Below are 16,126 nucleotides of genomic sequence, written 5' to 3'. Positions count from 1 at the left end.
TATTTTAGCTTGCAATGATAGATATGATCTAAAGAGGTTATTAGCTAAATGGAAGCAGCAATCCCTTAATGCTAGAATGAAACCTGACCCTGCTTTTGCTACTTCACCTATCTATGTTACTGATAAGGATTATGAATTCAGTTGATCCTGATATAATTACTTTGGTTGAATCTGATCCTTTTTATGGCTATGAATCTAAAACTGTTGTGGCACATCTTACTAAATTAAATGATATAGCCACCCTATTCACTAATGATGAGAGAACTCGTTACTTTTATATCCTTAAAATATTTCCGTTCTCATTAAAGGGTGATGCGTTTTAATTCTCTTGATCCTGGTTGTGTGCGTAGTCCCCAGGATATGATTTATTACTTCTGTGCTAAATATTTCCCTACTCATAAGAAACAAGCTGCTTTAAGGGTATATATAATTTTGTGCAAATTGAAGAAGAGAGTCTCCCACAAGCTTGGGGGAGGCTTCTCCAATTACTTAATGCTTTGCCTGATCATCCTCTTAAGAAAAATGAAATACTTGATATCTTTTATAATGGACTAACTGATGCTTCCAGAGATTACCTTGATAGTTGTGTTGGTTCTGTTTTCAGGGAAAGAACACCGGATGAAGCTGAAATTCTATTAAATAATATGTTGACTAATGAAAACAATTGGAAACTTCCTGAGCCTATTCCTAAACCAACTCCGAAGAAGAGAGGTGTTCTATTTCACAGTCCTGAAGATATGCAAGAGGCAAAGAAATCCATGAAAGAAAAGGGTATTAAAGCTGAAGATGTTAAGAATTTACCTCCTATTGAAGAAATACATGGTCTTAATTTACCACCTGTTGAAGAAATGTATAATTTTAACCCACCTCCTATTGAAGAAATACATGGTCTTGATAACCCGACACTGGTAGTAAAGGTAAATTCTCTCTATAGATATGATAAAGCTGAAATCCCATTTACTAAGTTTTCAAGCCCATGCTTAGATGAGTTTGATAGATTTATGTTTAAGCAAGAAGACTTCAATGCTTATTTTGGCAGAGAATTAAAATGCAGTGCTGATATGCTTGAACACTTGGGTGATTATATGGCTAATGTCAAAGGTGAACTTAAACTTATTAGTAAACATGCTTCTATGGTTACCACTCAAGTAGAACAAGTACTTAAAGCTCAAAATGATTTGCTCAATGAATTGAATAGTAAGAATAATGATTATGTTGTTAGTGTGGCTACTAGAACTGGTAGAATGACTTAGGAACCTTTGTATCCTGAAGGCCACCCTAAGAAAATTGAGCAAGATTCTTAGAGAAATAATATAGATGCACCTAGTCCTTCTAAAAGGAAGAAAAAGAAAAATGATAGTACTTTGCATGCTTCTAGTGAACCTATTACTGAAACACCTGAGAATCCAAATGATATTTCTATTTCTGATGCTGAAACACAATCTGGTAATGAACCTCAAACTAGTGATAATGTTAATGATAATGTTCATGTTGATGCTCAACCTAGCAGTGATAATGATATAGAAATTGAACCTACTATTGATCTTGATAACCCACAATCAAAGAATCAATGTTATGATAAGAAAGACATTGTTGCTAGGAAACATGGTAAAGAAAGAGAACCATGGGTTCATAAACCCATGCCTTTCCCTCCCAAACCATCCAAGAAAAAGGATGATGAGGATTTTGAGCGCTTTGCTGAAATGATTAGTACTATCTTTTTGCGTATGCGATTAACTGATATGCTTAAAATGAATCCTTATGCTAAGTACATGAAAGAAATTGGTACTAATAAAAGAAAGATACTGGAAGCTGAAGTTTCCACCATGCTTGCTAATTATACTTTTAAAGGTGGAATACCAAAGAAACTTGGAGATCTAGGAGTACCCACTATACCATGCTCCATTAAAAGAAACTATGTTAAAACTGTGTTATGTGATCTTGGAGCCGGTGTTAGTGTTATGCCTCTCTCTTTATATCATAGACTTGATTTGAATAACTTGAAACCTACTAAAATATCTTTGCAAATGGCTAATAAATCAACTTCTATACCTGTCGGTATTTGTGAGGATGTGCCTGTTGCGGTTGCAAACATTACTATTTTAACAGACTTTGTTATTCTTGATATTCCCGAGGAAGATAGTATGTCCATTATTCTTGGAAGACCCTTTTTGAATATTGCATGGTCTGTTATTGATTGCAACAAAGGCAATGTCACTTTTCATGTTAATTGTAATGAGCATACGGTACACTTTCCGAGGAAACAACCTCAAGTCCACAGTATCAATTCTATTGGAAAAATTCCATCGATTATTTTTGGAGGTTTTGAATTTCCTCTTCCTATTGTCAAGAAGAAATATGATATTCTTATTGTTGGGTATGTGCATATCCCCGTTGAGGTAACCTAGTGTTATTCGAAAATTCTCTGGTTCCATGTTATTCGGAATGAGTTTGGTAACAAGACTTGATCAACCTTGTTAATGGATTCCTTTTGATGATCATGGGATGGATGAATTTAGAAAACACAACTCTCTGTACAATCTTTTTACTTTCTGATATTTATATTAAACAAAATAAAAATAGTATTTTCTGTCTATTATCTGAATCATCCATGCAATATAAAAATACCCCGAAAATAAAAGTTCTCCAAATGCCCTGAAATTTAAATATGATTTTTTCTGGAATATTTGAGAATATTTGGCACTGAGAGCACAGCAGGGGGGCATCCACCTGGCCACGAGGGTGGAGGGCGCACCCTACCCCCTGCGCGCGCCCCCTGCCTCGTGGGCCCACGGTGGCCCTCCTCCACTTATTCCTGCACCCACACACTCCTTCTTCCTCCCACAAACACGATTATCCAGTTCAAACCCGATTCCAAGCTCATTTTGCTACCATTTTCGATCTCCTTGCTCAAAGCACCTCTCACAAAACTGCTTGGGGGATTGGTTCTTGGTATGTGACTCCTCCATTGGTCCAATTAGTTTTTGTTCTAGTGCTTTATTCATTGCAAATTTGTGCTGCCTTGGTAACCCTGTTCTTGAACTTGCATGTCAAATTTATATGGTTCCAAGTAGGTTTGATGCATGATATAGGCTCTAGGCACTTGTAGGAGTAGTTGCTATCAATTTTGTTGAGTTTGGTTTACTTTTATTTTAAGTTACTAAAAATATTAGAAATTTTTTTAGAGGAAGAAATATGTTTAGGAAAATGTACCAAGGTGGCTCTTCAAGGAAACAAGAACCCAGGCTTGCAATGCGTGATGCTGATGATGAGCCGCCAAGGGACGCTCCAGTGCGGCCCTGTGAATGGCCTTCAGAGGACTTTATGGATCGAGCAGAAATCAAGGAAGAATTTAATGCATATTTGTGTAACGCTGATCTTGTGAGCTTCGAGGAGGAAAAGTGCCGACAGTACCACTATCTCACTAGTTCCTTTGTGAGGAGGTTTGATTTTCATCTTCACGCAATTCTCCAACTGTCCTGTTTGATCTTTATGAAAAATATTATACGATGGACTTAGAGGATTTTACCACTTCTTGCAAACTTCCACAATGGGGTAGTGTTAGGGAACCTCGCAAATATGAATTTAGAGATTTTCTTCCTAGTATAACTGTGGGGGAATCTAGAGATATAACACAAGCTACCATAGGGAGCATTCACTTTCCTGCTATACATTATTTTGCTCTCTTCATAGGTAGATGCATTAATGGTAAAGATGAGGCATGTCACATTTGTGTCCCTGACCTCAGTATTCTTAGGAGTGCTATGTTAGGAGATAAATCTTACAATTTGGGAGCCATTGTTGCACGTAGGTTGCATCTTAATAGATTTAATGGAGATTTCTCTGGTGGAATTTATGCAACCCGCATAGCTAATTTTCTTGGTATAACCATACGTGAAGATGATATTGAGTTGCCTCCTGCTTATTTGGATTATGAGGCTATGGTTCATCATCAGTTTGTTGAGAGGAATGATCAGTTCCTCCAGTACGGACTAATCTTTGGCAGACGACGCACCTATCACGTCGCTCTCCCTGCTTCTACTTTCTTTGACTTTCAGGCAAAAAGGAGATATTTTATAACCAGAGAGGAGGCGGAAGAATATAAGAGGAGAGCTGAGATAGCTCGCCTCCAAGCTACAGCCCACGATGGAATGACTGTTGCATCGCAGTACGACCCTAGTTACAACTTTGGATATCCGCCAGGCCAACCGTGGCCATAGACCAACTTAGGCCAAAAGCCTAAGCTTGGGGGAGTACGTATTTCTCACCGACATTACATTTATGTTCACACACTCATTGTTAGATGTTGGTGCTCATACTTTTTCATTGTATCATCCATGCTAGTTTCTTTCATTTTTATGCTTTCTTCTTATGTGTTTAATAAACCTTAATAAAAAACAAAGAAAATTAGTTGTAGCTTTTAGCTAGTTTTAATTTCTATGCTTGTAGTAGTAATTAAAAAGAAAACCCAAAAAGATTTCCTGTTCTTCTTTTTGCTTGTTGGGAGCTTTCTCGTGTAAATAGTTTTATTTCTTTTCTTTTCTTTGGGGGTCGATAGGAGAAGACCATAATTAAATTGTTGAAGTGGCTCCTATATGCATTATTGTTGATCTGACAAAAGAGCTCATATTGCCTTGTCTCCTCCTATTTGTCGAATGCTTGCAGATTCCAGCTTAGTCCAATGCACGCGCACTATTATTATTATTATCCACATCGTTCGGTCATGCAAGTGAAAGGCAATTGTGACGATATATGATGGACTGATTGAGATGAGAAAAGCTAGTATGAACTCGACCTCTCTTGTTTTTGTAAAGATGATTAGTTCATCATTCCTGATTCAGCCTATTATGAATAAACATGTTTGCAATGACAATTAGAGAATATAGTTGCTTATGCCATGCTTAATTAGCTAGGAGCTTATAATGGTTTACCTTGCATGTGAACATGCTATTAAAATGGTTGTGATGTGGTATGATAGGGTGGTATCCTCTTTTGAACGATTCGGGTGGCTTGACTTGGCACATGTTCACGCATGTAGTAGAAACAAAATCAACATAGCCTCCACGATATTTAATTTCATGGTGCATTATATCCTACTCATGCTTGCATTCGGTGTTGATTAATTTTAATGCATGTTCATGACTGTTGTCGCTCTCTAGCTGGTCGCTTCCCAGTCTTTTGCTAGCCTTCACTTGTACTAAGAGGGAATACTGCTTGTGCATCCAAGTCCATAAACCCCAAAGTTGTTCCATATGAGTCCACCATACCTACCTATATACGGTATCTACCTGCCGTTCCAAGTAAATTTGTATGTGCCAAACTCTAAACCTTCAAATAAATATCCTATTTTGTATGCTCGAATAGCTCATGTATCAACTAGGGATGTCTGTATCTTCCATGTTAGGCGGGTTATTCTCAAGAGGAGTGGACTCCGCTCCTCACTCACGAGAAAGTGGCCGGTCACCGGGATGCCCAATCCCATGCTTTATGCAAACTAAATCAAAATAATTGCAAACAAAACTCCCCTGGGACTCTTGTTAGTTGGAGGCACTCGTTGTTTCGAGCAAGCCATGGATTGATGCTTGTTGGTGGAGGGGGAGTATAAACTTTACCATTCTGTTTGGAAACCTCCTATAATGTGTGTAGCATGGAAGATATCGCCATCTCTTGGTTGTTATGTTGACAATGAAAGTATACCGTTCAAAATATTATTCACCTCTATTTCAAAACCGAGCTCTGGCACCTCTACAAATCCCTGCTCCCCTCTCTGAAGGGCCTATCTATTTACTTTTATGTTGAGTCATCATCCTCTTATTAAAAAGCACCAGTTGGAGAGCACCGCTGTCATTTGCATTCATTACTGTTAGTTTACATTGAGTATGACTTGACTGGATCTCTTTTACCATGAATTACAATGTCTAGTCAGTCCTTGGTCTTTAAAGGTGCTCTGCATTTATGTTTTGTGTTCTCAGAAAGGGCTAGTGAGATACCATCTTGTTATATCATATTATGATTGTTTTGAGAAAGTGTTGTCATCCGAGATTTATTATTATTGCTCGCTAGTTGATTATGCCATTGATATGAGTAAACATGAGACCTAAGCATTATTGTGAATATGATTAGTTTATAATCTTTGCTGAAAACTTGAATGCTGGCTTTACATATTTACAACAACAAGAGCAAACAGAGTTTGTAAAAGTTTTTCTTTATCACTTTCAGTTTGTCAACTGAATTGCTTGAGGACAAGCAAAGGTTTAAGCATGGGGGAGTTGATACGTCTCCGTCGTATCTACTTTTCCAAACACTATTGCCCTTGTTTGGACTCTAACTTGCCTGATTTGAATGGAACTAACCTGGACTGACGTTGTTTTCAGCAGAATTGCCATGGTGTTATTTATGTGCAGAAACAAAAGTTCTCGGAATGACCTGAAACTTCATGGAACGTCATTTTGGAAATAATAAAAAATCCTTGCAAAAGATGAAGACCAGGGGGCCCACACCCTAGCCACGAGGGTGGGGGGCGCGCCTACCCCCCTGGGCGCGCCCCCTACCTCGTGGGCCCCCTGGAGCTCCTCCGACCTCAACTCCAACTCTATATATTTGCTTTCGGGGAGAAAAAATAGAAGAGAAGGATTCATCGCGTTTTACGATACAGAGCCGCCGCCAAGCCCTAAAACCTCTCGGGACGGCTGATCTGGAGTCCATTCGGCGCTCCGGAGAGGGGAATCCATCGCCATCGTCATCATCAACCTTCCTCCATCACCAATTTCATGATGCTCACCGCCGTGCGTGAGTAATTCCATCGTCGGCTTGCTTGACGGTGATGGGTTGGATGAGATTTATCATGTAATCGAGTTAGTTTTGTTAGGGTTTGATCCCTAGTATCCACTATGTTCTGAGATTGATGTTGCTATGACTTTGCTATGCTTAATGCTTGTCACTAGGGCCCGAGTGCCATGATATCAGATCTGAACCTATTATGTTTTCATCAATATATGAGAGTTCTTGATCATATCTTTCAAGTCTATAGTCGCCTACTATGTGTTATGATCCGGCAACCCCAAAAGTGACAATAATCGAGACCACTCCCGGTGATGACCGTAGTTTGAGGAGTTCATGTATTCACTATGTGTTAATGCTTTAGTCTGGTACTCTATTAAAAGGAGGCCTTAATATCCCTTAGTTTCCACTAGGACCCCGCTGCCACGGGAGGGTAGGACAAAAGATGTCATGCAAGTTCTTTTCCATAAGCATGTATGACTATATTCGGAATACATGCCTACATTACATTGATGAATTGGAGCTAATTCTGTGTCACCCTAGGTTATGACTATTACATGATGACCACATCCCGCATAATTCTCTATCACCGATCCATTTCCTACGAGTTTTCCGTATATTGTTCTTCTCTTATTTACATTTCCGTTGCTATTGTTACAATCACTACAAAATACCAAAAACATTACTGTTGCTACCATTACCTTTTGCTACCGTTACCACTACTATCATATTACTTTGCTACTAAACACTTTGCTGCAGATATTAAGTTTCCAAGTGTGGTTCAATTGACAACTCAACTTCTAATACTTGAGAATATTCTTTGGCTCCCCTTGTGTCGAATCAATAAATTTGTGTTGAATACTCTACCCTCCAAAACTGTTGCGATCCCCTATACTTGTGGGTTATCAAGCCCCCTTTTCCTTTTCCCTCTCCCTCTCTTTCCTTCTCTCCTACTCCAGAAAGGAAAGGGGAATCCTACTAGGACTTGGGAGTCCTAGTAGGACTCCCCACACTTGGCGCACCCCCTCTAGGGCCGGCCTCTCCCTCCCTCCTTTATATACGGGGGCAAGGGGCACCTCGAAACACACAAGTTGATCTGTTGATCTCTCCCAGCCGTGTGAAGTGCCTCCCTCCACCATAATCCACCTCGATCATATCGTAGCGGTGCTTAGGCGCAGCCCTACGTCGGTAGCATCATCATCACCGTCATCACGCCGTCGTGCTGATGGAACTCTCCCTCGAAGCTCTGCTGGATCGGAGTTCGTGGGACGTCATCGAGCTGAACGTGTGCTGAACTCGGAGGTGCCGTACGTTCGGTACTTTGATAGGTCGGATTGTGAAGACGTACGACTACATCAACCACGTTGTGCTAACGCTTCCGCTTTCGGTCTACAAGGGTACATGGACAACACTGTCCCCTCTCATTGCTATGCATCATCATGATCCTGTGTGTGCTTAGGAAATTTTTGAAATTACTACGTTTCCCAATAGTGGCATCCGAGCCAGGTTTTATGTGTAGATGTTATATGCACGAGTAGAACACAAGTGAGTTGTGGGCGATACTAGTCATACTGCTTACCAGCATGTCATAGTTTGGTTCGGCGGTATTGTTGGATGAAGCGCCCCGGACCGACATTACGCGTACGCTTACGCGAGACTGGTTCTACCGATGTGCTTTGCACACAGGTGGCTGGCGGGTGTCAGTTTCTCCAACTTTAGTTGAACCGAGTGTGGCTACGCCCGGTCCTTGAGAAGGTTAAAACATCACTAACTTGACGAACTATCATTGTGGTTTTGATGCGTAGGTAAGAACGGTTCTTGCTCAGCCCGTAGCAGCCACGTAAAACTTGCAACAACAATGTAGAGGGCGTCTAACTTGTTTTTGTAGGGCATGTTGTGATGTGATATAAGTTGTTGTATGAGATGATCATGTTTTGTTGAAGTTATCAGCAACTGGCAAAAGCCTTATGGTTGTCTCTCTATTGCATAAGATGCAAGCGCCAAATAATTGCTTTACTTTATCGCTATGCGATAGGAATAGTTGCAAGAGCAATAGTTGGCGAGACGATCATGTGACGACACATTGATATAGATCAAGATGATGGAGATCATGGTTTCATGCCGGTGACGATGGAGATCATGACAATGCTTTGGAGATGGAAACCAAAGGCACGAGATGATGATGGCCATATCATGTCACATGTTATGATTAAATGTGATGTTTATCTTTCATACGTCTTATTTTGCTTAGTTCGGCGGTAGCTTTATAAGATGGTCTCTCACTAAATTTCAAGGTATAAGTGTTCTCCCTGAGTATGCACCGTTGCGAAAGTTCTTCGTGCCGAGACACCATGTGATGATCGGGTGTGATAGTTCTACGTTCAAATACAACGGGTGCAAAACAGTTGCACACGCGGAATACTCAGGTTAAACTTGACGAGCCTAGCATATGCAAATTTGTCCTCGGAACACTGAGACCGAAAGGTCGAGCGTGAATCATATAGAAGATATGATCAACATAGTGATGTTCACCATTGGAAACTACTCCATCTCACGTGATGATCGGACATGGTTTAGTTGATTTGGATCACGTGATCACTTAGATGATTAGAGGGATTGTATCTAAGTGGGAGTTCTTAAGTAATATGGTTAATTGAAATTTAATTTATCATGAACTTAGTCCTGGTAGTATTAGCATATCTATGTTGTAGATCAATAGCTCGCGATGTTGCTCCCCGTTTATTGTGTTCCTAGAGAAAAACTATGTTGAAAAATGTTAGTAGCAATGATGCGGATTGGATCCGTGATCTAAGGATTATCCTCATTGCTGCACAAAAGAATTATGTTCTTGATGCACCCCTAGGTGACAAACCTATTGCAGGAGCAGATGCAGACGTTACGAACGTTTGGCTAGCTCAATATGATGACTACTTGATAGTTTAGTGCACCATGCTTAACGGCTTAGAATCGGGGCTTCAAAGATGTTTCGAATGCCATGGAGCATATAAGATGTTCCAAGAGTTGAAATTGGTATTTCATACTCATGCCCGTGTCGAGAGGTATGAGACCTTTGACATTATTTTGCCTACAAGATGGAGGAGAATAGCTCAACCAGTGAGCATGTGCTTAGATTGTTTGAGTACTACAATTGCTTGAATCATGTGGGAGTTAATCTTCCAGATAAGAGAGTAATTGACAAAGTTCCCTAGTCACTATCACCGAGTTACTAGAACTTAGTGATGAACTATAATATGCAACGGATGACAAAAGTAATTCCCAAGCTCTTCGTGATGCTGAAATCGACGAAGGTAGAAATCAAGAAAAGCATCAAGTGTTGATGGTTGACAAAGACCACTAGTTTCAATAAAAGGGCAAAGGGATGATGGTGAACTTCAAGAAGAACGGAAAGCAAGTTGCTGCTGAAGTGAAGAAGCCCATGTCTGGACCTAAGCCTGAGACTGAGTGCTTCTACTGCAAAGGGACTGGTCACTAGAAGCGGAACTGCCCCAAGTATTTGGTGGATAAGAAGGATGGCGAGGTGAACAAAGGTATATTGGATATACATGTTATTGATGTGTACTTTACTAGTGTTTATAGCAACCCCTCGGTATTTGATACTAGTTCAGTTGCTAAGAGTAGTAACTTGAAACGGGAGTTGCACAATGAACAGAGACTAGTTAAGGGTGAAGTAATGATGTGTGTTGGAAGTAGTTCCAAGAATGATATGATCATCATCTCACACTCCCTATACTTTCGGGATTAGTGTTGAACCTAAATAAGAATTATTTGGTGTTTGCATTGAGCATGAATATGATTTGATCATGTTTATTGCACTACAATTATTCATTTAAGTTAGAGAATAATTGTTATTCTGTTTACATGAATAAAACCTTCTATGGTTATACACCCAATGAAAATGGTTTGTTGAATCTCGATCGTAGTGATACACATATTCATAATATTGAAGCCAAAAGATGCAAAGTTAATAATGATAGTGCAACTTATTTGTGGCACTGTCGTTTAGGTCATATTGGTGTAAAGCGCATGAAGAAAATCCATGCTGATGGGCTTTTGGAATCACTTGATTATGAATCAGTTGATTCTTGCGAACCATGCCTCACGGGCAAGATGACTAAGACTCCATTCTCTAGAACAATGGAGCGAGCAACTGACTTATTGGAAATAATACATACTGATGTATGCAGTCCGATGAGTGTTGAGGCTCACAGCGGGTATCCTTATTTTCTAACCTTCACAGATGATTTGAGCAGATATGGGTATATCTACTTGATGAAACATAAGTCTGAAACATTTGAAAAGTTCAAAGAACTTCACAGTGAAGTGGAAAATCATCGTGACAAGAAAATAAAGCTTCTACGATCTGATCGCAGAGACAAATATTTGAGTTACGAGTTTGGTCTTCAATTAAAACAATGTAGAATAGTTTCACAAACTCATGCCACCTGGAACACCACAGCGTAATGGTGTGTCCGAACGTCATAACCGTACTTTATTTGATATAGTGCACTCTATGATGTCTCTTACCGATTTACCACTATCGTTTTGGGGTTATGCATTAGAGACAGCTGCACTCACATTTAAAAAGGGGCACCATCTAAATCCGGTGAGACAACACCGTATGAACTATGGTTTAGCAAGAAACCTAAGCTGTCGTTTCTTAAAGTTTGGGGTTGCGATGCTTATGTGAAAAAGTTTCATCTTGATAAGCTCAAACCCAAGTCGGAGAAGTGCGTCTTCATAGGATACCCAAAAGTAACTGTTGGGTACACCTTCTATCACAGATCCGAAGGCAAGTTATTTGTTGTTGAGAATGGGTCCTTTGTAGAGAAGGAGTTTCTCTCGAAAGAAGTGAGTGGGAGGAAAGTAGAACTTGACGAGGTAACAGTACCTGCGCCCTTATTGGAAAGTATTTCATCACAGAAACTGGTTCCTATGACGTCTACACCAATTAGTGAGGAAGTTAATGATGATGATCATGAAACTTCAGATCAAGTTGTTACTGAACCTCATAGGTCAACCAGAGTAAGATCCGCACCAGAGTGGTACGGTAATCCTGTTCTGGAGGTCATGTTAATTGACCATGACGAACCTACAAACTATGAGGAAGCGATGATGAGCCCAGATTCTGCGAAATGGCTTGAGGCCATGAAATCTGAGATGGGATCCATGTATGAGAACAAAGTGTGGACTTTGGTTGACTTGCCCAATGATCGGCAAGCCATTGAGAATAAACTGATCTTCGAGAGGAAGACGGACACTGATAGTAGTGTTACTATCTACAAGGCTCGAATTTTCACAAAAATGTTTTCGACAAGTTCAAAGTGTTGACTATGATGAGATTTTCTCACTCGTAGAGATGCTTAAGTCTGTCCAAATCATGTTAGAAATTGCCACATTTGATGAAATCTGGCAAATGGATATCAAAACTGCATTCCTGAATAGATTTCTGGAAGAAGAGTTGTATATGATGCAACCAGAAGGTTTTAACGATCCAAATGGTGCTAACAAAATATGCAAGCTCCAGCGATCCATCTATGGACTGGTGCAAGCATCTCGGAGTTGAAATATACGCTTTGATGAGTTGATCAAAGCATATAGTTTTATATAGACTTGCGGTGAAGCCTGTATTTACAAGAAAGTGAGTGGGAGCTCTGGAGCATTTCTGATATTCTATGTGGATGACATATTGCTGATTGGAAATGATATAGAATTTCTGGATAGCATAAAAGGATACTTGAATAAAAGTTTTTCAAAGAAAGACCTCGGTGAAGCTACTTACATATTGAGCATCAAGATCTATAGAGATAGATCAAGACGCTTGATAAGTTTTTTCAATGAGTACATACATTGACAAGATTTTGAAGTAGCTCAAAATGGAACAGTCAAAGAAGGAGTTCTTGCCTGTGTTGCAAGGTGTGAAGTTGAGTAAGAATCAAAACCCGACCATGGCAGAAGATAGAGAGAGAATGAAAGTCATTCCCTATACCTCATCCATAGGTTCTATAAAATATGCCATGCTGTGTACCAGATCTATTCTATACCCTGCCCTGAGTTTGGCAAGGGAGTACAATAGTGATCTAGGAGTAGATCACTGGACGTTGGTCAAAATTATCCTTAGTGTAATAAGGATATGTTTCTCGATTATGGAGGTGACAAAAGGTTCGTCGTAAAGGGCTACGTCGATGCAAGTTTTGACACTGATCTAGATGACTCTAAGTCTCAATCTGGATACATATTGAAAGTAGGAGCAATTAGCTAGAGTAGCTCCATGAAGAGCATTGTTGACATAGAAATTAGCAAAATACATATGGATCTGAATGTGGCAGACCGGTAGACTAAACTTCTCTCACAAGCAAAACATGATCACACCTTAGTACTCTTTGGGTGTTAATCACATAGCGATGTGAACTACATTATTGACTCTAGTAAACCCTTTGGGTGTTCGTCACATGACAATGTGAACTATGGGTTTTAATCACATGGTGATGTGAACTATTGGTGTTAAATCACATGGCGATGTGAACTAGATTATTGACTCTAGTGCAAGTGGGTGACTGAAGGAAATATGCCCTAGAGGCAATAATAAAGTTATTATTTATTTCCTTATTTCATGATAAAGGTTTAGTATTCATGCTAGAATTGTATTAACCGGAAACATAATACATGTGTGAATAGATAGACAAATATAGTGTCACTAATATGCCTCTACTTGACTAGCTCGTTGATCAAAGATGGTTATGTTTCCTAGGCATAGACAAAGAGTTGTCATTTGATTAACGGGATCACATCATTAGGAGAATGATGTGATTGACTTGACCCATTCCGTTAGCTTAGCACTTGATCGTTTAGTATGTCGCTATTGTTTTCTTTATGACTTATACATGTTCCTATGACTATGAGATTATGCAACTCCCGTTTATCGGAGGAACACTTTGTGTGCTACCAAACATCACAGCGTAACTGGGTGATTATAAAGGTGCAATACAGGTGTCTCCAAAGGTACTTGTTGGGTTGGCATATTTCGAGATTAGGATTTGTCACTCCGATTGTCGGAGAGGTATCTCTGGGCCCACTCGGTAATGCACATCACTATAAGCCTTGCAAGCGTTGTAACTAATGAGTTACTTACGGGATGATGTATTACGAAATGAGTAAAGAGACTTGCCAGTAACGAGATTGAACTAGATATTGAGATACCGACGATCGAATCTCGTGCAAGTAACATACCGATGACACAGGGAACACCGTATGTTGTTATGCAGTTTGACCGATAAAGATCTTCATAGAATATGTGGGAGCCAATATGAGCATCCAAATTCCGTTATTGTTTATTGGCCGGAGACGTGTCTCGGTCATGTCTACATAGTTCTCGAACCCGTATGGTCCGCACGCTTAAAGTTTTGGTGATGATGGTATTATGAGTTTATGTGATTTGATGTACCGAAGGTAGTTCGGAGTCCCGGATGAGATCGGAGACATGACGAGGAGTCTCAAAATGGTCGAGACATAAAGATCGATATATTGGACGACTATATCCAGACATCGGAAAGGTTCCGAGAGATTCGGGTATTTCCGGAGTACCGGGGAGTTACGGGAATTCACCGGGAGAAGTATTGGGCCTTATTGGGCCATACGGGAATAGAGGAGAGAGGCCAAAAGGAAGGAAGCGCACGCCCCCCCCCTCTGGTCCGAATTTGACAAGGGGGGCATCCCCCTTTTCCTTTTCCCTCTCCCCCTCTTTCCTTCTCTCCTACTCCGGAAATAAAAGGGGAATCCTACTAGGACTTGGGAGTCCTTGCAGGACTCCCCACACTTGGCGCGCCCCCTCTAGGGCCGGCCTCTCCCTCCCTCCTTTATATACGGGGGCAGGGGGCACCTCTAAAGACACAAGTTGATCTGTTGATCTCTCCCAGCCGTGTGCGGTGCCTCCCTCCACCATAATCCACCTCGATCATATTGTAGTGGTGCTTAGGCGAAGCCCTGCGTCGGTAGCATCATCATGACCGTCATCATGCCGTCGTGCTGATGGAACTCTCCCTCGAAGCTCTGCTGGATCGGAGTTCGTGGGACGTCATCGAGCTAAACGTGTGCTGAACTCGGAGGTGCCGTACGTTCGGTACTTGGATTGGTCGGATCGTGAAGACGTACGACTACATCAACCACGTTGTGCTAACGCTCCCGCTTTCTGTCTACGAGGGTATGTGGACAACACTCTCCCCTCTCGTTGCTATGCATCACCATGATCCTGTTTGTGCATAGGAAAATTTTGAAATTACTACGTTCCCCAAAAATTATATCAAAACTTGTCTCAAATTTGAAAAAAAATATCACAGTCTATTGGTGTCCATATGACACCACTATAAGTTTCAAGAATTTCAACTTAGTTTTGGATTTCCTAGATTTTAAATCAAGATTCTAGATGTTAGAAATTTCTTGCATGGGGACTAAACATGCACCCAGGGACATGTAGACATATGATTTTGCAATCCATTTTTGTGCACTATCACGGGTCTCATGTAGATCAAATTTGATTTTTGCACATTTAAATCCCTAGGAAATCAATCAATATATAAAAAATGGACAGATGTTATCTATTTTTTTCAATTTTCAACACTAAACTCCTTTGGTCGCATGTTCGCTGTAGAAAAAGTTTGACATGCATCTTTTGGCCAAATGCATGCGGTCGTCCTAGGACACTCACTTGCGTGGGCCCGCAAGGTTGCCGTCCAAGACTATGACATTTGCTGAGAGAGGTTAATTTAACCAATAAGGATGGTCATTTTCTGGGTTTTGTTATACGTACGGTAGGAGTATATATATAGTACGCGTTGAAGACGGTGGCCGGGGGCAATACTACCCGTCATATAGGACAGTCACTCGCATGCAATGCTTCCATCCATGGGCCCGCGAGGTTGTCCTCCGTCACTTTGACCCAGCAAGGATGTTTCTTTTTGGGTTGTGTTGCGGTAGGAGTATATAGTACGCGTCGAAGAGGGGAGGAGGGGGCTGGGGCATCACATATATACTACACACACGTCATGAATCGATCTTGCCCCATGTGGGGACTTTTCGGTTTCCGAGGCAGGTGCCGCTAAGAAGTTGAGCATATTGGGTATTAAAAACATCACCAACACATTGGGCCACGTGCAGACGATGGTTGTCACTCATTCGCCTATGACTCTTCCCTCCATGGGCCCGCGAGGTCATCGTCCATCTAATATATGACACAACGAGAAAGCTAATTTGACGAACAAGGAGGATTATTTTCTGGTTGTGTTACGGTACGTTGGAGTATATATTATGCGTTTAAGAGGGGAGGGGGCAA

The sequence above is a fragment of the Triticum urartu genome, chromosome 6 (genome assembly GCF_003073215.2).
Source record: "Triticum urartu cultivar G1812 chromosome 6, Tu2.1, whole genome shotgun sequence".
Taxonomy (NCBI): domain Eukaryota; kingdom Viridiplantae; phylum Streptophyta; class Magnoliopsida; order Poales; family Poaceae; genus Triticum; species Triticum urartu.
The sequence above is the reverse complement of the archived record's forward strand: the minus strand, read 5'-3'. Positions refer to the sequence as shown.